This window comes from Nyctereutes procyonoides, unplaced genomic scaffold (genome assembly GCF_905146905.1).
Source record: "Nyctereutes procyonoides isolate TBG_1078 unplaced genomic scaffold, NYPRO_anot_genome, whole genome shotgun sequence".
Classification (NCBI taxonomy): Eukaryota; Metazoa; Chordata; class Mammalia; order Carnivora; family Canidae; genus Nyctereutes; species Nyctereutes procyonoides.
In genome coordinates this window covers 42,668,877-42,692,639 of record NW_026575043.1, presented here as the reverse complement: position 1 = coordinate 42,692,639, position 23,763 = coordinate 42,668,877, and the positions used below count along the sequence as shown (strand labels likewise).

Sequence of the window (23,763 nt, the reverse complement as noted above, 5' to 3'; positions counted from 1 at the left end):
CTATTAAGAGACAGCCTAAGGTAACACTTTTGAATAGCTAACTTTGTTAAAAATACGTTTTCCAAATTTCTTGCAATAAAATGTAATTGCATTTTCTGTTTTCACTTGTGTAGAATCTTCTCACATATTATCTATTAGAGATAAGACTTGATGCTGCAGGGAATATTCTGCTAAACTGGAGGAGTACAGGGACTTCTGAGCTCCTTTCCTTGTCATTTATAATAAATAAAGTTTTCTGGTTTCTCTAATTTTTCTTACAGTTCACTTCCCATAAGGTTAAGCGGTGGCAAGAGAGAGATTCCAGAATACATAGTATTTTAAAAGTGTCGAGTTTTTAAAATATTTGTTATTAAATTAAACTGGTTAGAAAGCAATCAATAAATAATCAGTGAGCCTGTACTGCAACACTAGAGTACCTTGATGGCAAACCTTTAAAGTGAAAAACAAAACAGAGTGAGGGAAGAAAAAAATAAAGGAAAAAACCGTACAGGTTTTTACTGTTCATAATAATACCATATCATAGCCAATGAAAGGATGTTCTACTTTATAAAAATGAATACATAGTAAAATTATTGCTGTTGTATGCATGAACAGTGAACTTCTTATATGACATGTCTTTACTATTTAATGTGTTGTGATTTTTCCATTGGAATTAAGTCCTTGTTTCTGTGGCTGGTTGACAGTATAATATAGATGAAAATGTTTTTACATTAAATATTAGTATAACATCTAAATGTTCTGTCTCAGCTTAAGACAGATCTTAATTCAAATACTTTTATTAGTATCTTTGTCATATAGGAGAAACACTGCTTCTTTCTCACCACTAACTGAAATCCATTGCATATTTTTAAAAAGTGACAATATTAATGTGCTTACTTCTAAAGTTCTTTCCTCACACAGGTGATAATATAAGCATTAATTTTCTTTATTTGTATTAATTTTAACCTAAAAAGATAATCTTAAAGAAAAGTCTTGTTGTCTTTTAGTTTTATGTTATCCTTAGCTACCTCTTAGGATTATTAATAGAATATGTAGTTGTTATGGATGATTTTGTGATATGAATGCTTTTCTACAGAGAACGAGATGAAAACTCTAAATTTGCTGAATTCAAAGGTAAAAATCTTTTTGAATTCAACAATTTTAATCTAGTTTGAAATCAAATAAAGTTCAAATATGTGTTTTCTTCAAATTAATGCACAAAAATCTGTAACCTCATATATACAATGACCACCTAGACCAATGAAAGAGATAACTTTATTGTCATTTCAAAGACAATAAAGTACTTAGGAATGAAGTTAATGAAATGTTTAAATGTTATATGAAGGTAACTATGACATTCTTGAAATACACAAATGTAGACTTGAACAAATGGAAAGATGCTGTGTGTTCTTGAAAAGGATGTTTCAATATCACAAAGATGTCAGTTTCTCTCCATGTTGAAAAAAAGCACAATCCTAGTAAAAATATCAACAAGTTTTTTTTTCAAGGAAGCAGATTATTTATAAAATGCATATGGAAAAATAAAAAAGCAAAAATAGTGAGGAAATCCCTGAAAAAGAAAGGTAATGAGTAGAGTGTGAGTTAGCCCTAACAAGTATTGAAACATCATAAAGCCTTCACAATTTAAAAAGAGAGATGTGGTAACATTATAGATGTATTGATGGGACAGAAGAGAAATTCCAAAAATAGACCCATAAATATGGAGATTTGGTATATGGATTTTGCCATCTCAAAGCAAATCAAAGATAGTCTCTTTTTTTTTTTTTTTTAAGATTTTACTTATTTATTTGAGAGGGAGCATGAGCTGCTAGGAAGGGCAGAGGCAGAGGGAGAAGCAGACTCCCTGCTGAGCAGGGAGACCAACGTGGGATTTGATCCCAGGACCCTGAGGTCATGACCTGAGCCAAAGGCAGATGTTTAACCAACTAAGCCACCCAAGCGCCCAAAGACAATCTCTTTAATAAGTAGTGTTAAGATCACTGGATCACAATTTGAGAAAAAAATAATGGATCTAATCCTCACACTGCACTCAGTCAAATCAATAACAAATTGGGAAATAGTGTTTGCAACCTATGTTACAGGGGCTAATCTCAGTCTACAAGGAGCTCACAAAAAATGAGATCAGAAACCCAATAAAAGACTGAGACTGGGCAGAGAGTCAATGGCATTTGAATGTATTTAACAATGCTCAGCCCCACTCATAGTAACAGAAGTTCAAATCAACACCCAATATGTGATACAACAGAATTCTACATGGCAATCAGAAGGAACAAACTATTGAAACCAATATTATGCTAAGTGAGAGAGACCTGACACAAAGGCTACATACACTGATTCTGTTTCTATAACATTCTGGAAAAGGCAAAACTTTAGAGACAGAAATCAGATCCATGGCTCTCAGGGACTACGCGTAGTAGGAATAGGACAGGAGGGAAATGTTTGTATGGTGGTGGTCACATGAGCATATTTATCAAAACCCATCCAACTGTACACCAAAAAAGGTGAATGTTATATTATGTAAATTCTGCCGCAAAAAACCTTGAGTTTTAAAACAAAACCGCACTATGATATCATTTCTTTCTTACTAGTTTAGTGAAAATCTCGAAATTTTATAAGACTGTTCGAGATGCTGTGGGGAAATAGACGCTCTCATACATAACTGGTGGTGGTACGTAATGGCACAGCCCTTATATAGGGGAATTTGGTACTATCTAAAATAATTACATATGCATTTATTTTATCCACTGATCTAGAAGTTTTATTAACAGCCTCAGTATATTTCCATTGAGTACATAATTTATTATGTAACTGGTCTTCTGGTGGACGTTAAAATTTCTAACTTCCTTTTGCTATTACAAACATTGCTGTAAGGCAAAACCATTTCATGTATGTTGATATATCAGTAGGCAAAATTCTGAAAAATATAATTGCTGTGTAAAATGAAAGGTGCATGTTTAGTTTGAAGAGTAGTGGTAGCAGATTGCCACCAGTACGGATTATACCAATTTACATTCTTATCACTGTTGTATGAGTAGGACTGTTTCCCTTCAGTCTTGCCAACAAAATGTGTTATCAAGTTTCTGGACTTTTACCAAAATTATCTTATTTTAGTTTTATCCTTTGGTTGGTTTCCTATTAAGTTGCTGGTCTCCTATATTATGTTAACCCTTAGTAATATGAATTATAAGTATTTTTCTCATTTTGTCCATTGTGTTTGGTGATATTTTTTTCCTATACAGAAGTTTTTTGTTTTTATGAGGTTAAATATCTTTCATACTTTATGAATTTTGAATCTAGTTAAAAAGGCTTTTCCCAGTCTAAAGTTATTATAGAACTTTGCCATAATTTTTTCTAGTGCCTTTACCAAATTTTTTCCATTTTTTACATTTAACTGATTTCATATGGAATCCTGGTGTATAGTTTTTAAAATAGTTATTCTAATACTGTTTATTGAATGGCCTGTTTCCATCCTAGTGACTTGCAGTGCTACCTCTACCATATATTAACTTACCATGTGTTAGAGTCCAATTCCATTATTCCAGTTTTATCTGCCTATTAGGTGCTAGAACCACACTTTCTTAATTGAGGCTTTTGCTATTTGGTATGGCCAGTACCTCATTCCTTTATTCTTTCATTCTTTCCTTCCTCATCAGAGTTTTTCTAGATAGTCTACGTTTTTTATTTCCAAATGAACTTTTGAGTTGTTCCATCTAGTTGAAGAATGGCAGAACCCTCCAAAATAATGCTTAATACTATCAGAAACTTTTAAATTAAAATTGTCTTAAATGTATAAATCAGCAACAAGAGAACAACTATTTTCTTCCTAAGTAAGCACAGAGCTTACTTCACAGTTTGAAACCAGAATTTTTGGCTTTACATTTGAAAGATTAAAATACTGAACATAACGTTGCATAGTAAAATAGCAATACCTATAATACAGTTATTACTAATGTAATAGCATCTCACAGTGTATTTAAAATCATTCATAATTAGGGATCCCTGGGTGCCTCAGCAATTTGGCACCTGCCTTCGGCCCGGGGTGTGGTCCTGGAGTCCCGGGATCGAGTCCCACCCACATCGGGCTCCCTGCATGGAGCCTGCTTCTCCCTCTGCCTGTGTCTCTGCCTTGCTCTCTGTCTCTCTGTGTCTCTCATGAATTAATAAATAAAATCTTTTAAAAAAATCATTCACAATTATATTTACTAAAGTGCTTCTAGTAATGTGTCCCTTTTTGTTTATGTATAACTGTTTACTTCTCTTACCAGTCTCTTATATGTTCTAATGAAACAAAGCTTCTTGTCATAAACACTCAAGTTTTAGCTTGACATTATGACACAACTCTTAACCACCTCCTCCTGTCTCCCTCCATCCCTTACTACGTGTTTAGATCAAATTGCATCATTAAAACACAAATATTTTGTGGATATTTCAAAAATCCAAGTGTCAACTCAAAAAGTAATAACACGGGCAGCCCCGGTGGCGCAGCGGTTTAGCGCCGCCTGCAGCCCAGGGCGTGATCCTGGAGACCCTGGATCGAGTCCCACGTCGGGCTCTCTGCATGGAGCCTGCTTCTCCCTCTGCCTGTGTCTCTGCCTCTGCCTCTCTTTCTCTCCCTGCATCTCTATGAATAAATAAATCGTTAAAAAAAAAGCAATAACACAGCCAAATATAAGCAATTAAAAAAAAACAGTTATTCTATACACCAGAACTTGTTAGTTTCTTAACTGTTTTAAGAAAATATCATATGAGAAAAGACCTCGTTTACAATAGGAACAGATCTATATTTACCTAGGAAAAATAAATTTAACAAGAAATATGCAAATATTTGAAGAAAGTTACAAAATTTTAATAAAGGAAATGAGAACCGTCTGAATAAATGGGGAAACAAATTGGAAAACAGTATAACACTTTCCTAAGATAATATTTGTACATAATACAATTCCAACACAAATTATGATGGGATTATTTGGAAGCTTAAGAGTTTGTTTTAAGACAAAACAAGATATTTTTAGTTTAGTATGTTTATTTTAAAGTTTATCAAGAAGAGGGGCACCTGGGTGCCTCAGTGGGTCTGAGGTCTGACTCTTGATTTTGACTCAAGTCATGATCTCAGGGTCATCAGATCGAGCCCCATGTCAGTTCCACACTAGATGTGGAGACTGGTTGAGATTCTCTCTGCCTCTCCCCCCCCCCCCCGCCTTTCTTTCCCTCTCCCTGGGGAAAAGAAAAAAAAAAGTTTATCAAGAAGAAAAGAGTCTGGAAAATTTTGAAGAAGAGGCATGCAAAAGACTTTCTGTGTAAGATACTAGACTATACTGTAAAGCTGCAGTATTACAACAGTATGGATCTCTGACAGGAACATTGGATTAAAAAAGAAGAAACCACTAAAATACCAGAAGCATATGTAGGTTTTTCCCCCACTGTTTTTTTTTTTTTATGATTTTATTTATTTATTCATGAGAGACAGAGAGGCAGAGGCAGAGAGAGAAGCAGGCTCCCCCACCGGAGCAGGGAGCCTGATACAAGGACGCAATCCCAGGACCCTGAGATCATGACCTGAGCTGAAGGGAAATGCTTAACTGACTGAGCCATCCAGGTGCTCCTACCCACCATTTTATTATGAAAAATTTCAAAAAATTTCAAAAGTTGGAGGAATTTTTACAGCAAACACATATGGCTAGACCTAGATTCTACCATTAACCTTTTAGTGTTCTTGCTGTATCACATATTTCTCCATGTAGTCATCCTTCAATCCAAAATTTTGAATTCATTTCAAAGTAAATTTAAGATATCCGTGTTCTTTCCCCTTTTAAACATTCCAGCATGTGTATTATTAACTGGAATTTCTTAAAAATGAGGCTTATATGTTTACAACTTTGAAATAGATTAGACCCTTATAAGTTTATCATAACATTTAATTTCAAAGGGAAAAATCGGGTATATTAATAAAGAGGTAGAAATTAATACAATACTATCAGATTACCAAACTTTAAGATTTAAAACATAGACAGGGATGCCTGGGTGGGTCAGTCAGTTAAGCATCCAACTTGTGATTTTGGTTCAGGTCATGATCTCATAGGTCATGAGATTGAGCCCCATATTGGGCTCTGCACTCAGTGGGGAGCCTGCTTGAGACTCTCTCCCTCTGCCCTTCCCTCCATTCATGTTCTCTCTTTCTCAAATAAATAACTCTTTAAAAAACACTTTAAAAAATAAAATTGAACATAGACAAAACCAAGTTTGGGCAAGAGGTTGAGGAACCAAGCACCTTCACTCGTTGTTTGTAACAGTATTAATGAATTCAACTTCTTTGGAAAGCAGGTTGCTGATATATAGTCATATATTAAATGTGCAAAACTTCTGACCTAGTAATTCCATTTAAATTTGTTTCAAGGCAATATATATACTAGATTGTTTAATATCTTAACATCATTTATAAGAGTGAAAAATTGAAAACCCAAGTTAAAATAGGGAATTGATAATTTGTGGTCACTTATACTGCTGAGTCTGTATCTATTAATAATGATAATGCTGAGTCATAGACAACAAATTGGCACATGTAAATCTTGCCATATCAGTAGTTACATTAAATATGAATAGAGTAAGTATTGCAACCAAAGACAAGGTGTGTGTCAGACTGCAAGATCCAAAGTATATACAAAAGTCTTGAAATTCAAAGATATAAATAGCATGAATATATAAAGAGAAAAATGTGCACCATGAAGACTAACCACAAAGGAGCTGGGGGAACTACATTGATACCAAGCAAATAGACTTTTAAAAATACTACTAGAAACAAAGGAGAGAGATGTTTTGTAATGATAGAAGGGCCAAAACTTCAGATAGATTTAAATTCATAAGTGCACCTAATAACAGTGCACTCAAATACTTGAAGCAAAACCAAGCAAAATTCAAAGGAAGAAGAGACAAATTCAACAATTATAGATGGATACTTCAATACTCTTCTCTTAGTAATTGATGTAAAAAAAAAAAAACCTAGACAGAAAGTAAGGATATGAAAAACTTGAGTAGTATTATCCCAACTTTGTCTAACTGAAGTATATGGAACTTTCCACCCAGAAATGCCAGAATATACATGCTTTGCAAGTGCATATAGAGCATCGTTAACAAGCTTAAAGGTTTGAAATTATTCAAATTATGTACTAGGTGCAAGAGAATTAAGTTAGGAAGCAATAAGTTACATTCTTCAACCACACATAGATAAATTAGAAATTAACAATAGAAAGAAATTTAGGCAACCCTTGAATACTTGGATATTAAACAATACACTTAAATAATCCATGAGCCAAAGAAGAAATGTCATGTAAAACATCTTGAATTGAAAAATGAATACACAACATGAAAACAATTTATGAGATGTAGCAGAAGCAGTGCTTTAGAAGGTTATAGCTTCAAACATATTAGGAAATTCCAAAATTCATAAGCTAAACACCCACCTGAAGTTAGAAGACCAAATCAGTATCATGTAATGAGGAAGGAAATAATAAAGTTCAGAAGAGAAGTTGATGAAATAGAAAACAGACAAAATCTGTGGAACCAAAAATTAGTTCTCTGAAAAGATTTTTAAATATTGTCTTTTCTTAGACTAACCAACGAAAAAGACAACACACAAATTACCAAAATGAGGACTGAAAGAGGAGAGGTGATTATGAACCTTACAAAGAACTGAAAGAGTATTATGAATTTCTTTAAGTTCATAATGGACATTGGACAACTTAAACATCAGAAATTAGATAATATCAATAGAATAGACAAGTTCTTAGACACAAATTACCAAATAAAGGAGAAATAGGAACTCTATATGCGTATCTAAATGTTAAGAAATTGAATTAGTATTTAAATGTCATCCAACAAAGAAAAGCCTCAGTCTATATGGTTTTGCCAATGAATTCTACTACTTAAGAAAGGATTTTTTTTTAAGAAAGGATTAATATCAGGACACCTGAGTGGCTCGCTCAGTCATTTGAGTATCTTACTTACTCTTGGTTTCAGCTCAAGTGATGATCTCAAAATCCTGGGGTTGAGCCCCACATCAGCCTTGCATGGAGCTCCACACTCAGCATGGAGTCTGCTTGTCCCTCTCCCTGATCCTCCCTCCCCCGCCCCACACTTGCTCACTTGCTCTCTAATAAATAAATCTTTTAAAAAGGATTAATATTAATTTTTCACAAACCTGTCCCAAAATTAGGAGAGAACAATTCACAATGTATTCTGTGAGGCCACTGTTACTCTCGACAAAATGCTAGCAAACCAAATCCGGCAACATATAAAAGTGTTAAGACCAAGTGAGATTTATTGCAGGAATGCAAGGTTTGTTTATCATCCTAAAATCAGTTACTGTACCATTACACATGAATAGAATAAAAGACAAGTAACATCATTTTGGTAGATGTGGAAAAGATGTTTGAAAAAGTTTGACACTCCTTGATGCTAAAAATCACTCAAGGTACTAGGAGTAGAAGAGAACTTCCTTTGAAGGAAGGGTAAAGGGCATCGTAGAAAAACCCACAACTAACACTAATGTAAGAGCTAACTAATGTTAGAGGTTCTAGCCAGGACAACTAAGCAAGAAAAAAAGTCATCTTTTTAGAAAGGAAGAAGATTATCTCTATTTGCAGATATCATGGTCTTGTACATAAAAAATCCTGAAGAAGGGTACCTGGGTGGCTCAGTAAAGCATCTGGCTTCAACTCAGGTCATGATCTCAGGGTCCTGGGATTGAGCCCTGTGATGGGCTTTGTGCTCCGTGGTAGTCTGCTTGTCCCTCTCCCATCTCACTCGTGCTCTCCCTCTCTCAAATAAATAAATAAAATCTTTTTTTTAATCCTAAAGAATACACTGAAAAATAACCAAGTTTAACAAGATTACAGGATACAAGATCAGTATACAAAAATCAGTTATATTGTGACTCAACTTTCAATGAACAAACCAACAATGAAATTAAGAACCTTAATAATGAAATTCAGAAACCAATACTGAAGACTCACTTTCAATGAATAAACCAATAATGAAAAACCAATAATCTATAGTAGCATCAAAAAGAATAAAATACTTAAGAATAAAGTTAGAAAAAAAAAGTACAAAACTTAACGGTATTAGCTTGCATAATAAATTAGCACCACAAACTGGTTGCGTTAAACAACAGAAATTTATTTTCTCATAGTTCTGGTGGCTACAACTCCAAAATCAAAGTGTTAGCAGGGCTGGTTCTTTCTGAGGGCTGTGAGGGAAAATGTGTTTTATGCCTCTCTCAACTTCTGATGGTTTGCTAGTAATCTTTGGCATTCCTTGGCTCCTGCTGCATCACCCTGATCACAAGGTGTTCTATGTATGTCTGTGTCTGTGTGTCCACATTTCTCCCTTATATAAAGACACCAGTCCTACTGAATTGAGGCCTACCTTAATGACTTCATCTTAACTCAGATCTGCAAAGACCTTGTTTCTAAATAAGATCACATTCACAAATAGTGGATGGGTTAAAACTTCTATATCTTTTGAGGGGACACAATTTAACCCACAACACTTACATTCCAAAAGTACCAAACATAAAAGTCAAAGACCTAAATGTATATGGTAAGACTGTAGGAATGCTGACAACACTGAATCTATCTTTGGCTCTCCATCTTGTTCATGCCTATGCAATGACTCCCTAGGGGCTACGTGTTCCAGGCCCTTTGGAGGTTAATGTACACCATACTGGAATGCAGGAAGGCTTGTTTGGATCTCCCCTAAAGTGATGCACAGAAGGGAGCACTTCAGGTGACCAGGAGAAATAACTGGTGCACAGAGGGCCCCACTACCCTGTGACCTCACCACCATGCCCCTCACTCCATAAAAGCTAGGGAGTAAGGTCGGGATTGGGTAGAGAATAGCTGTGAGAATGCCTGCATACCACCTGGATCACCTGTCCACCTGCCTGATCCCCCATCAACAAGTTACCCTGAATAAAATGTGTAAATGATATGGAGTGGCTTGCTTAACTTTTCAATATTAAAGTGCCTTCTCACTCCGGACAATATATTAATGCCCCTCCTCTGCCTTCTAACAAAAGACAGTCATGTTTATGGATCAGAAAACTTATAAGATAGTGATATTCTGTCTACAGATTCAATTCAGTCCCATCAGTGGCTCTTTACAGAAATTGATAAGATGATCTAAACTCCATGTGGAAATTCAAGAGGCCTCAGAATAGCCAAAACAATCCTGAAAAAGAACAATGTTGGTGGACTCACATATCCTAATTTCAAAATTAATATAAAGTGACAATAATCAAAACAGTGCATTACTGCCAAAAAGATAGGCATATAGACCAGTGGAATACAGTTGAGACTTAAGGAATAAACCCATATATATCTCTGGTCAGTTGATTTTTGACAAGGGTGCCAAGGATGAGAAAGCATGAATTCAAACCCCCTATTATATACAAAACTTACTGAAAATGAATTCAAGATCTAAATGTTAGCTAAAACTATTAAACTTTTAGAAGAAAACACAACCATAAAATTATGACCGTGGGGATGCCTGGATGGCTCAGCAGTTGAGCATCTGCCTTCAGCCTAGGGCGTGATCCTGGAATCCTGGAATCGAGTCCCACGTCGGGCTCCCTGCATGGACCCTGCTTCTCTCTGTGTGTCTCTCATGAATAAATAAATAAAATTTGAAAAAATTATTATGACCTAGGATTAAGCAGTGGTTTCTTAGATATGTTACCAACACTCAAGCAATAAAAGAAAAACAAGTACACTGTAAATCAAAACTTCTGTGCTTCTAAAACCACCATGAAGAAAGTGAAAGACAACCTACACAGTTGGATAAACTGTTTATAAACCACATATTTGATAAGGGGTTTTTGTATCTAGAATAAAGTACTCCTACATTTCAATAATGAAAAGGCAATCTAAATTAAAAATGAGCAAAGGATCTTAATAGACGTTTCTCTGAGGGATATACAAATGGCTAATAATGTGAAAAGAGGCTCCAAGTCATTAGTATCAGGGAAATGCAAATTAAAACCACAGTGCCATTTCATTCCCACTAGGATGGCTATCGTGAAAATGACAGTAGCAGGTGGTGGTGAGGATATGGAGGAATCACAAGCCTTGCCCACTACCAGTGGGAACGTGAAACAGTGCTGCCACGTTTGGAAATATCCCGACATTTCTTCAAAATGTTAAACATAGTGTTGCTATATGACCCAGCAGTCCCACTCCTAGGTATAATTCCCAAGAAAAATGAAAACATACATCTATGTAAAAACCTGTACATAAATGCTTAGGCCATCATTATTCATAATAGTGGAAATAACTGAAACGTCTGTCAGCTGATGAATGGATAAATAATGTGGTATATCCATGCGATGAAATATTATTTACCAATAAAAAGCAATGAAGTACTGGTACGTAGATATACTGTGGATGAGTCTTGAAAACATGATGCCAAATGAAAGAATCCAATCACAAAGACCATGTACAGATTGTATGTTTCCATTTATGTGAAAGGTCCAAAACATGCAAATCCATGGGAACAAAAAATATCAGTTGGTGGCTTGTGGAAAGTGGGGAGCGAATATTCATGAGTATATGGGTTTTCTTAGAGGTGATGAAAATGTCCTAAACTTGTAGTAATGATTGGACAACTCTAAATATACTAACAACTATTGAATATATATTTTACATGGGTAAATTACATGGTATATGAATATCTCAAAGCTGTTATTAAAAAAACAACATAAATCATGTTAATAGAATTAGGGGAAGATAGGATTATCCTAGATACAGAAAAATCACTTGGCAAAATTGAAGTCTCATGTTTGATAAAAACTCAACAAATTATGAATGGGAGGGAATTTCTTCAACATTGTAAAGGCATTTAAAAAACCTACAGTTAATCATGCTTGATGAAAGACTGAACAGATATAAAAAAGACAGATGATTTTCTCTGATGATTGCTAGTCATAACTTCATGTTTTTTCACATGCTTGATCACTTTTGTTGGATGCCAGACATAATTAAGTTGACCTTTTTGGATGCTGAATATTTTTGTATTAATGACATATTTAGAGCTGTGTTGTGGGACATAGTTAAAGTACTTGGAAACTGTTTTATCCTTTTGGATGTTGCTTTTGAGCTTATTATACCCGAACAGAGTAGTGGTGTGCTTTGGCCTAATTACTCCCCACTACAGAGGCAAGACCCTCTTGTTTACCTGGTGCTTTCTGAATCATGAATCTGCCTGGCTGGAGAGATCAGGCACATTTCTTGATCCTTGGTAGTGTTCCCTCTAACCCTGTTGGATGGAGCTCTCCCAGGCCTCAGGCGGCTTCTTCATTGCTGATCATTACTCAGCCGAGTGCTTGAGGCGGTGGTTTGCAGCCCTCTCCTCTCTGGGATTCTGCCCTGCAAACTAGTCATCTTGTTTTTCCTACACCTGCGAGGAGCCTCCCAAACTCCACTAGGTTTCTGCTACTGGTATCATGTCCTGGAAACTACCAAAGTAGTATAAGCTAAGACAGCTGGAGAACTCACTTCATTTGTTTCCTCTCAGGGTCCCTGATCTCTGTTGCCTAATGTGTAGTGTTTTGAAAACTATTGTTGCGTGTATATTGTCTGTTCCCTGGTTTCAGGCAGAGTGGTAATATTACTCCATGTTGGCCAGAAGCATGTGGTATTTCAAACAAAATTGACAAAGCAATTCTTTAGGGAAATGCTTATCTTTCCAGAATATGATGGTAGAACAGTTGGATGTTCAGATGCAAACAAAACAAAACAATAGGAAAAAAAAAAGAAGAAGAAGAAAAGAGAACTTAGAACTTAGATCCTTACTTAATACCATACACTACAATTGGTTCTAAGTGAATCATTCATAGACCTAAATGTAAGAGCTAGGGGCAGCCCGGGTGGCTCAGTGGTTTGGTGCCACCTTCAGCCCAGGGCATGATCCTGGAGTCCCAGGATCAAGTCCCATATCAGGCTCCCTGCATGGAGCCTGCTTTTCCCTCTGCCTGTGTCCCTGCCTCTCTCTCATTCTGTTTCTCTCATGAATAAATAAATAAAATCTTTTTAAAAAATAAATAAATAAATGTAAGAGCTAAAACTATAAAACTTCCAGAAAAAAAACATAGGAGAAAGTCTTTTTTACTTTCAGTTCGGCAGTGATTCTTACATATGACCCCAAAATACAATTCATAAAAGAGTAATAAATTGGACTTTATACCTCGCAGTTCCTAGGTGCATAACCAAAAGAACTGAAAGAAGGGGCTTACACAGATAGTTGTATGCCTGTGTGTAAAGCAGCATTATTCAAAGTAGCTAGGACAGAAATAACCCAGTGTCTGTCAACAGATAAATGGTTAAACAGAATGTGGTCTATACATACAATGGAATATTATTCACCCATAGGAAGGAATGAGATTCTGATTCTTTCTACAACATAAGATGAACATTGAAAATATGCTAAGTGGAATAGTTACACACAGAAGGACAAATTCCAATTATATGAAGTACCTAAAATAGCAAACTTATAGTGATTAAGTAGAATAAAGGTTATCAGGGGTTCGGGAAGTAGAGAGGCTAATATTGTATAATGGTGTGTTTATTTCTGAGGGCTGCCATAACAGACCACCTCAAACTGGTACTAGCTTAAAAAACAGATACTCATTTTCTCTGTTCTAGAGGCTGGAAGTCCAAAATCAAGGTATCAGCAAGTCCGTGTTCCTTCTGAAACCTGTAGGTGAGTCATCCTTCCTTGCCTCTTGCCTCTTTCTAGCTTCTGGTAGTTTGCTGGCATTTTTTGGTATTCCTTGACTTATAAATGCATCACACCTATCCTCTTCCTTCTCATGGCATTTCCTTGTGTCTTTTCACATCATCGTTCCTCTGTGCATGTCTGTGTTTGTCCAAAATTCCCTTGTAAGGACACCAGCTATATTGGGTTAGGCTCCACCCTGATGGCCTCATCTCATTACCTCTATGAAGACCCTATTTCCAAAAAAGGTAACATTCTGGGGTACTGGGGTTAGCACCTCAATATCTCTTTTTGAGGGACATAATTCAATCCATAACAAATGGATACAGAGTTTCTCTTTGAAAGAAAGAAAAAATTCTGGCAACAGTTGCACAACATTGTGCATGTCCTTAATGCCTGAGTCGTATACTTAAAATGATTAAAATGGTAGATTTTAGGTATATTTTATCATAATTTGAAATACTTAGAGGGATATTCAGCAAAAAATTAAAACTAGTTTTATCTAAGTGATAGTGGGATTTGGGTGATTTCCCCTTTCTTTTCTATAATCTTGTGTTATTTTAAAAAAGAAAATATATTGATTTTTTCCGGTTAATCTGTAAAGAGCATATATAAGAATCTATTTCCCTCCACTCAAAGTTCCATCTTTAATGAAAAATGAAACCTAGTTTCATGACATCCAGTTTGATAAGACAATAAAAGCTTAGTGAAACGTTTCCCAACTGAAAATGTTTTTGTTTTTCTTCTTTAAGGGGTCTGGATGTTTATAACTCAAAACTTGGAATGTCTGAAGATAATATCTTCTTCAGAACGAGAAACAATTTTTTTGTTAGGTGTTAGTAGAGGGTACTGCTTCTATGGGCCAATTTACTGTGTTAGAAACATAATAACCTAGAAGTAATTCCAAGTGTAAATTCTCATTCTTTACCTTTAGGGAATATTGAGGAAAATTGCAAATTTATTTCATTTAGTTATAATAAATCCAACCTCTAGAACCACTACTTTGTGCTTGGTTGTGCTAGAGAAATTTTAGAGAAAAATACTCATCCATTGTCAATTTTTAGGCATAATTATGATTTAGAATAAGTTGACAAAAATCAGACTTGAGGTAACATCATGCTGATTTGGTTATATTTTATCTTTCTACATATGCATTTATAAATATAATTTGACAAAAAGTAGCCAATTATTATTTCAAAGGGCAGTGTTACCTCTCTTCCATGATCAACTGAGGAAAAAATTCTCTAAGTTTAAGTAACATTTCTGCTTTATGTTACCTGTGGACCAGCAAATGCAGAGTGCTTCTCACATTAAGAAATTTAGAATATCTTGATGTTTCCTTAAGTCATGCTGAATATTCTTGTTGACAAATTATTCTATGATATGATGTGTTGAAAGAGGAATTCTAAGTTAACCTGGAAAATAATAGTAGGAAAATGTTTATGTGTTAACCATACTCTAATCTGATGAGTTAAGCATTTTACTTTCATGATATCATTTTAAGATTCAGCTTAATTTTCAGAAAATGGAAAGTAGAGATACTACTATTCATTGACATTTTGCCCTTTAAAAAAACTTAATACAAGATTAGCAAGATATTAGAGCTGTGGTAATTGGATGTCTTTCAGGGTAATAAACCATTAAAGTTTATGAGTCACGTTAACAGAAAGTCCTCCCAGTTCCACCATTTCCCTTTATCGGTTCATTCTACAATAAACATAAAATCCTCTGCCTGGAGTTCAGGGCACAGCAAGGGAGAGAGGAAAAAGCCAGAACAGAAAGTCTAGGAAGTAATAAGTGGGAAATGTTCAGTAACCTTTTGATCCTCAAGCTCCTGACAAATGTCCAGCATTTAGTGCACTGCTGTGACCAGCAAAACTTGGCTGTGGCGAGACTTCTCTCAGTGACTTAGCGACCAAGTCTGTGGTCTCAAGGATGCAGGGACTCCCCAGTTATGTTTTCTAGAAGTTCTCCCAAAGCCACCTTAGTTATGCAAAAAAAAAAAAAAAAAAAAAAAAAAAAAAAAAGATGAAGAAAAGGTGATAGAGAGCAATGTTAAAAGCTCTGGCCTTTTGTGCGGAGGAGTCACTTGATTGTTCCTTGTTATTGGGGCTGCTGGTGGAAGCCTTGAGATGGAGCATGGTGTAGGTCACAAGCCAAGTCCTAGAGGATGGAGAGTATTATTGCCACTTTCTGCCTGGGTCGACTCAGAGTCTCTAAATGAAACTTTCTGCCTGTGTCTGCTGCTTTACACCATCCTGACTTAGAGGAGCCCTTGGGAAGAAGTTTTGTGTGACTGATCACAGACTGCCATCTGATAAAACTCTCTAGTGTAACTCATTTTCTTCCTTCACCCTCCTCATTACTTGACTCTTTTGTATCTATGGATTTTATTCTGTGCTTTCATTTACAACCTTTCAAAATCTTTTGGAAGTTGAAGGGCATATATATGCTCTTCTGCATATGTGTGCTTTCTGCATGTGTGATGTAACAAGAATATCCAAATTAATATAAATATAAAAACAGATCTTTCATGATTTATGGAAGGCATTATGCAAATCTTACTGCATGTGGGTTATCTTTCCAAAGAATTCTTTGATTACAAATTTTCAAAGAGGGCAGCCCCAGTGGCGCAGCGGTTTGGCGCCGCCTGCAGCCCGGGGCGTGATTGTGGAGACCTGGGATCGAGTCCCACGTCAGGCTCCCTGCATGGAGTCTGCTTCTCTCTCTGCCTGTGTCTCTGCCTCTCTCTCTGTCTCTCTCTCTGTGTTGCTCATGAATAAATATATAAAATCTTTAAAAAATATATTAAAAAAAACAAATTTTCAAAGAAAAAAAACATTGTTTGCAACTTATTTTTCAAAAGGAATATGCTAAATGCCAGATGCTGTTTTGTGGCCAGAATGATGTATCCAAAATATATCCTTCGGTAGAAATGGCAACATCCTTCTGTAAATTTTGGAAGTTTGAAAAGCCACAAAGCAGTTCTCTGTGTTAGGATCTAGGTAGGAATGGGGTATAAAGGGTCGGGGATTGGGATGATCTCAGAAAGCAATCTGGTATCTATTCAGTTGTGAAGTCATTAGCATTTTAGGAACCTGTACATATAACCACTTTTACTGGCTTTTTTTTTTTTTTAAGATTACCGTGAAAGTAAGCATTCTTCTTTTTTTTAAAGATTATTTCTAAATTTATTTGAGAGAAAGGGAGAGAGAGCAGGGGTGAGGGGCAGAGAGAGAGGGAGAAGCAGGCTCCCCATTGAGCAGGGCCTCCAATGTGGGGCTCGATCCCAGGACCCAGGATCACAACCTGAGCCCAAGGCAGACATTTAACTGACTGAGCCACCCAGGTGCCCCAAAAGTAACCATTCTTAGGCCTACATGTCCAGTCCAGAGGAATTTTTTACTTCTCAATTGTTTTTGTCCACAGATTATGAAAGAAACAACTCTACCTTGTTACTTTTGATAGAAAACTGTAAACTCTAGAGTGTTCTCTTATCCTGTACACTCATCTGATCTGTGTCCATGACTCCTGATTAAAAATACCACTTTCACTTGGTAAGTTATTTTATATTTTTTGATGAAGTTGAATGTGTATAGCTGTCTACAGCCACATAGTAAATGTCCTATATACGATTACTCATCAGTACTGTTTGATAATGGCCATCCTACTCAACCTTTAAGTTATGATAAAGCTTTGTCAGTTATTCAAATCTGGACAGTTATCAACTTGGACAGGTTCTAAATCAAACCAATAACCTTGCTGTCAAAATTAGCTGGATGTTTTGGGAATTATTTGTTAATCTGATGAAGTTATCTGATAGTACCTGTGTCCAACTTCCTTATGAGTACATTTTCCAGAAAACCCATGATAAATGGATCCATTTTAGCAATGTTTTATTTTAACTTCTTTGGATGAAAATGTTGCCAATTTAGATTAGCAACAATTTTCAATAAAAAAGGTTTTCAATTTTAAAGAAAGGTAAAAAGAATAACATAATGAAAACCTGTGTATGCCCTTTATCCTAGGAAATGAAACATTATAAATACATTTGAAACTGCTGGCATATTCCAGATCCTATTTCCTCCTCCTACCCACCCTGTAAATCTGCTGTCATAATTCCCATGCATGTCTGTAAGAGATTATTTTTACTCATCATTGTTGATGGGATTTATGCATGTTGGTATGTGCAGCTTTCGTTCATTCTTTCCCAGTGCTATGCATTTCAGCATTCTCTTCTTGGTGGGTATTTAAGTTGATTTTCGCATTCTGGTATAATAATACCATATGGATGTTCCAGTAGGTTTCTTCTTGTGCATATGTATCAATTTCTTTAGAATTATGTACTTAGAAGTCAGATTGCTATGTCATAGGCTATAAACATCTTTTATAGTTGTTACCAATTAATTTCCAAAATGTTTACACAGTTCACAGGTCAATTGTGTTGTAGAATGTCTTTCAGTTTGAGTTTTTCTGATGTTTCCTCATGATTAGGTTCAGCTTTGGCAAGAATATCACAGAAGTAAAGCTGTGATCTTCTCAGTTAAGGACCATTGTTATAAAATGGCACATGATTCCAATTTGTCCCATTTTTGATGATGTTTGTTTTGGTCACTTCATTAAAATGATGTCTGCCAGGCTTTTCTATGTAAAGTTAGTCTCTTTCTCTTTGTAATTGGAAAATATTTTGTGGAGAGTTCCTTTGAAACAATGTAAATACCCCATGCTCCACATCCACTTCTCAGCCATGACAGGATAACAGGGTCCAGACTTACCCTGCAGTCTTAAACACAACGCAGAGTACTAACCACTGTACTATCACAGCTGCAGTCTTAAACAATAACAGAAATCTAACAGAATATGGGAAACAGTAGTTTTGAGATGTCAGATGCTAGACAGTGCTGGATATTGACCCTTCAGGTGAGCCCTGTGATTGCCTAGAGAGTTTCCAGACCTCATCACAGGTAAGGGAAACTCATTCAAAGCTTAGTGGTCTCTGTGAGTTGAGGTTGAGGATTTGGGGAGGTCAATGGCTAGAGTTCACAGAACAGAGTAGCAGAAAGGAGAAAGAAAAACAGAGCTCTGGAGATAGGCAAAGAGTTCTCCTCAAGTCTCTGACAAGTTTATGAGAAACTACACAAAAACCACCATAATGAACAGACAGTACCATTTGTAGAGCTCACAAGGATGAGAATAGGAATAGTTCATGTTCCCAACAGCCAGAGTTGAGAAACCTCATGATACATGGCATTAGGTAGGGTTCTCAAGACAGTCACCTCAGTGGTATTGCTGAATTAGTCTTGGACTACAGGCTGCTCTGGTCCTAACCTAACAAAAATTAAAAGCAAGCCCTGAAAAGACAAAACTGTTTCCGAGTAACCTAATGGTGTCCCAGAACAAAGTGCAAAAATATTTACAGGTAAACTCTACCCCCTCCCCAAACCCCAGCACCTACAATGTAAAAATTACAATGTCCAGCATCTAACCAATAATAACCAGGGATGTAGTGTAGTAAAATACGACCCTAATAAGAAGAAAGCTCATTCAAAACTGACAAGAAATGGCACAGATGATAGAATTAAAGAAACAAGGACATTGAAACCACAATTATACCGTTATGTTCCAAGGTATAGAGGAGAGCATAGCATGGTAAGAAGTAACGTGGAAAATCTCAGGAAGAAAAAAACAAAACAAAACAAAAAAACAAGGCAAAAAACCCCAAAATATTACTACAGATAGAAACTATCGTATTCCTCATTAACTTTCAATTTATTCATTTTTTGTACTTTCTGTATGGACACAATTTTCCGTTTTATTAAAGGGGTTATGATTTGTTACTAATGTTATTTATTGTGATACTCAAATTGTACTTGATGTGGCCATTGGAAGCCTCTAAAGTTGTCATCGTACTTGATGTGGCCATTGGAAGCCTCTAAAGTTGTCATCGTACTTGATGTGGCCATTGGAAGCCTCTAAAGTTGTCATCTGTGCACTTTTGACGTGTCCCACCCATTCTGAAAATCAGCCTAAAATCAGCCATTTTCCAAGGAGCTCTGGTTTCTTTGAGGGGAGTCTAGTATTTAGAAGCCAGTATCTGAATGTTAGGGTTTTCATTCCATGAAGGTGTGCTGCTGTCAGAGCCTCCCAGTCAGAACTAGGGAATAAATATGTCTTTCAGTTGATTGATTCATCAGCTGATAGATACATCAGTCTGTAGATGTAAAACATGAGTTACATCAGTGATTCCAATTTCCATCCAACACCATAGAGGGCTCATTCTAGTTTTTGATATTTGTAACTCCAGCCATGAGAAACCTGACTCCTCTTATCCTTAATATATTTGTGTATTTGATCAGTCCCACTGTCCCCCTTGCCACCATCACTTCTACTACCGCTTCCCTAATGGATGCTCCACTCACCCACTCATGCCCCAGTACCCCACATGGAGCCATTCTTGCCACTCCTCCACGTGGACATCTTCCTCACCCAGCCTGTTCTCTGATACCTGTGCCACCTTCCCATCCTCAGTGTCGCCCTCCTCACCCTGACCAGACTCTTACCCTCCCTGGGCGACCCTAAACCTAACCCCACCTTACTCAGAACCACCTCAGGCTTTTGTTCTGAATGTTTTGAGACAGAAGAGGAGAGAGAGAGAGAGAGAGAGAGAGAGAGAGAGAGAGAGAGAACTTAAGATGCTTTTTGGAGCAGAGAAATTAGTTTCCTTTATGGTTTATGTTTTTTTGCATGTGTCTTTCGTGAAATCTCTTCTTACTCTGAAATACTAAAAATGTTCTGTTAAGTCTTGACAAAAGTTCTTCTTCACATTAAGGCTTTAATTCACCTGAAATTGATTTTTTGTGTGTGGTAAGGAGAAAGGATCCAGTTTCTTTTTTCTTTTCCTTTGTCTGTCTATCTCTCTTTCTTTCTCTCTCTCTCTCTCTCTCTGATTTTAAGTAATCTCCACACCCACTGTGGGGCTTGAACTCAAAACCCTGAGATCAAGAGTTGCACACTTTACTGACTGACCCAGCCAGGTGTCCTATTTCTTCTTTTGAAATCGTTATTTCTTATGCAGTGGGTCCTAGCAATATGTAATGAATAGTTCATGTTTTTCCCACTGTTCTGTAGTTTACTTCTGTAAATATCAAGTCCCCACATATATGTGAGCTTTCTGCTACATTCATCTGGTTGTCTGTTTGTGTTAATCATTGTCACACTACTTTGTTTATCATAGCTTTTCATTCAGATATGGTCCAGTCAGGAAAACAAACCACTCTTAAGTATTTTGAGCAAGAACAGATGGACGTACAGTGGAGAAATGGGTGCTTATAAGACCAGTGGCAGGACTGGAGGAATAAAGGCACAGGAAGTGACTGCTACCTGTCAGATTTGCCACTAACTTTTAGGGCATCAGGAAGGTGGTGAAAACACAGAAAATCTCTGGCAATAATCAGCTGTCAATGCTACTTAGACTAGTGATTTGCAAAAATACACCTTAATGATGCTGCAAAATTTTACATCTGCTGAAGTCTGTCATGCATCTGCCCTCACGGTGTATAGTGAGGTGTATAGTGAGGCTCCCTTTCATTGAGAGGCTAACTAGGAAGCTGCTGGCAGAGTCCAGGGAGGCATAGCTCCTAGACATCCATCCCTGTGAGACAGAGGAGAGCAGCGAAGGGCCATGATGGTATGAATCGTCTGCAGGCATCCTGGCAGAGATTCATGGTCACCAGGCCCCTTATGGGGTAGAGCAGCCCTCCTCTCCTGCACATGCGCACACCCTTCCTCATACCGTCGGGCTGTTCTGAGTGCTGTGTACTGCCATGTGGACTTTGGGATAATCTTGTTAGATTTTTTTTAAAGATTTATTTATTTATTCATGATAGACATAGAGAGAGAAGCAGAGACACAGGCAGAGGGAGAAGCAGGCTCCATGCCGGGAGCCCAACACAGGACTCGATCCCGGGACTCCAGGATCGCGCCCTGGGCCAAAGGCAGGCTCCAAACTGCTGAGCCACCCAGGGATCCCAATCTTGTTAGATTTTATGAAAAGCTCAGGATTTTAATTGGACTTATACCTAATTAGACTTAGACTGATTTTTGGATAATTGACCCTTTATGATATTCAGGCTTCCTATCCATGAACAGGATCCATCTTTTTAATGTCTTCCTGGTATAGCTTTATGACTTTCTGCATCAAGGTTCAGTATCTCTTTCATTATATTTAGTAATTCAACAACACTCAGTAAAAAAAAAAAAAAATGTGCTAGGCACTGTTGTAGGTAGTGGGGATATATTATCTATAGACCAAAAATACCTATCTTAATGGACCTTACAGACAATGAACTAAGTATCATTTAATATATTACCATGTAATAGTAAGAATGATGAGGAAAACTAAAGCTGGACTAAAAGAGATTGAACATGATTGCAAAGAATATTTTAAAAACTACCAGGGAGTCGTAAACAATGCCATTGTAAACATCGGGGTGCATGTACTCCTTCAGATTAGTGTTGTTTTCTTTGGGTACTCAGTACTGTGATTGCTGGATCATATGGTAGCTCCATTTTTAACTTTTTGAGGAACCTCTATGCTGTTTTCCAGAATAGCTGCACCAGTTTGCAAAGAAGGCTTCCCTTCCTTTACATCCTTGCCAACACCTGTTGTTTCTTGCAGCGTTATCTACAACAGCCAAGATATGGAAGTAGCTCAAGTGTCCCATCAACTAATGAATGGGTAAAGAAGATGTGGTATACACACACACACACACACACACACACACACACACACACAACGGAATATTGTTCGTCCATAAAAAAGAACACTGTGTTAACTAACTGGAATTTAAAACTTAAAGAAGTTGTCAGGAAAGGCCTCTGAGGAATAACATCAGAGCAGAAAGCTGAAGGGAGTGGTGAGTCAGCCGTGTGGATATCAGAGAAGATGACTTGTGCCAAGGACCTGGAGCGAGAATGTGTTTGGCACATCCAAGAAGTAGTAAGAAGGTCTCTGGCTGGAGTGACCTGGGCAGTGAGGAGAGTTTTGGGACCAGATCCCAGAGCAGGGCATGGACATAATGGAAGACCTTTAGCTTTGAAGGCTTTGGAGCACTAGGTGAAGTGAGCCACCACATGCTTTACAAGTGGTTGCTGTGGCTGTCATGTGTAGGTCAGCCTGAAAGGAAGAAGTCTGGTGGGACTGGGAGAGACCAGTGAGGAGACCATTACAGTAGTCTAGGTGAGTGATGACAGGGGCAGCCAGCGGGTGGCAGGGATGTCGGGCCAGCAGTTTGTAGTGGATCGTGTGTGGTGAGTCAAAGGAAGGGAAAAGTTGAGCATGGCCTCGCAGATTTTGTTCTGAACAACTGGATGGAGTTGCCATTTTACTGAGATGCAGAAGATTTCAGAGGGAAGAATACTGGGGAGAAAAATCAGGTGTTTTTGTTTTAACTTTATACATGTTGATGTATTACACACCTACAGAAAAGTAACAAATAATGATTGTACGACGCAATGAATTCTTACCAAGCAAGCAAGTCCAAGTCTCCCACCACAGGTATAAACAATATCCTAACTTTGAACACCATGTTCATACATGTGTTTTGCTAGTTTTTGAAATTAATGTAAGTGGAAATATATGCTGTGTATTCCCTCTGGCTTCTTTGGGTCATCATTTTATTTGAGACATTCACTCATGTTGTTACACGTGGTCGCTGTGCAGTATTCCACTGTATGAATACACCACTGTTGATTTGTTCATTCTGTAGTTGATAGTATGATTTATCAAATACTTCCTTTATAGTTGTTACTTTTTATATCCTGTGTAAGAAACATTTGTCTTACCTCCAGATCATGGAGATTGTCTCTTGTGTTTTCTTTTTCTTTTCTTTTTTTTTAAGATTTTATGTATTTATTCATGAGAGACACAGAGAGAGGCAGAGACATAGGCAGAGGGAGAAGCAGGCTCCCCATGGGGAGCCCAATGTGGGACTCGATCTT

The 23,763-nt window shown here is 37.0% G+C and overlaps 1 long non-coding RNA gene across 1 annotated transcript in view; it reads left to right on the top strand.

Moving 5' to 3' along the window:
- LOC129507723 (uncharacterized) overlaps positions 1 to 23,763 on the top strand; it is a 56,611-nt gene that overhangs the window by 23,428 nt on the left and 9,420 nt on the right. The window contains exons 2-3 of the long non-coding RNA XR_008664065.1: positions 13,692 to 13,749; positions 17,194 to 17,321. This is a non-coding gene — a long non-coding RNA (uncharacterized LOC129507723). The remainder of the gene's footprint in view (positions 1 to 13,691; positions 13,750 to 17,193; positions 17,322 to 23,763) is intronic.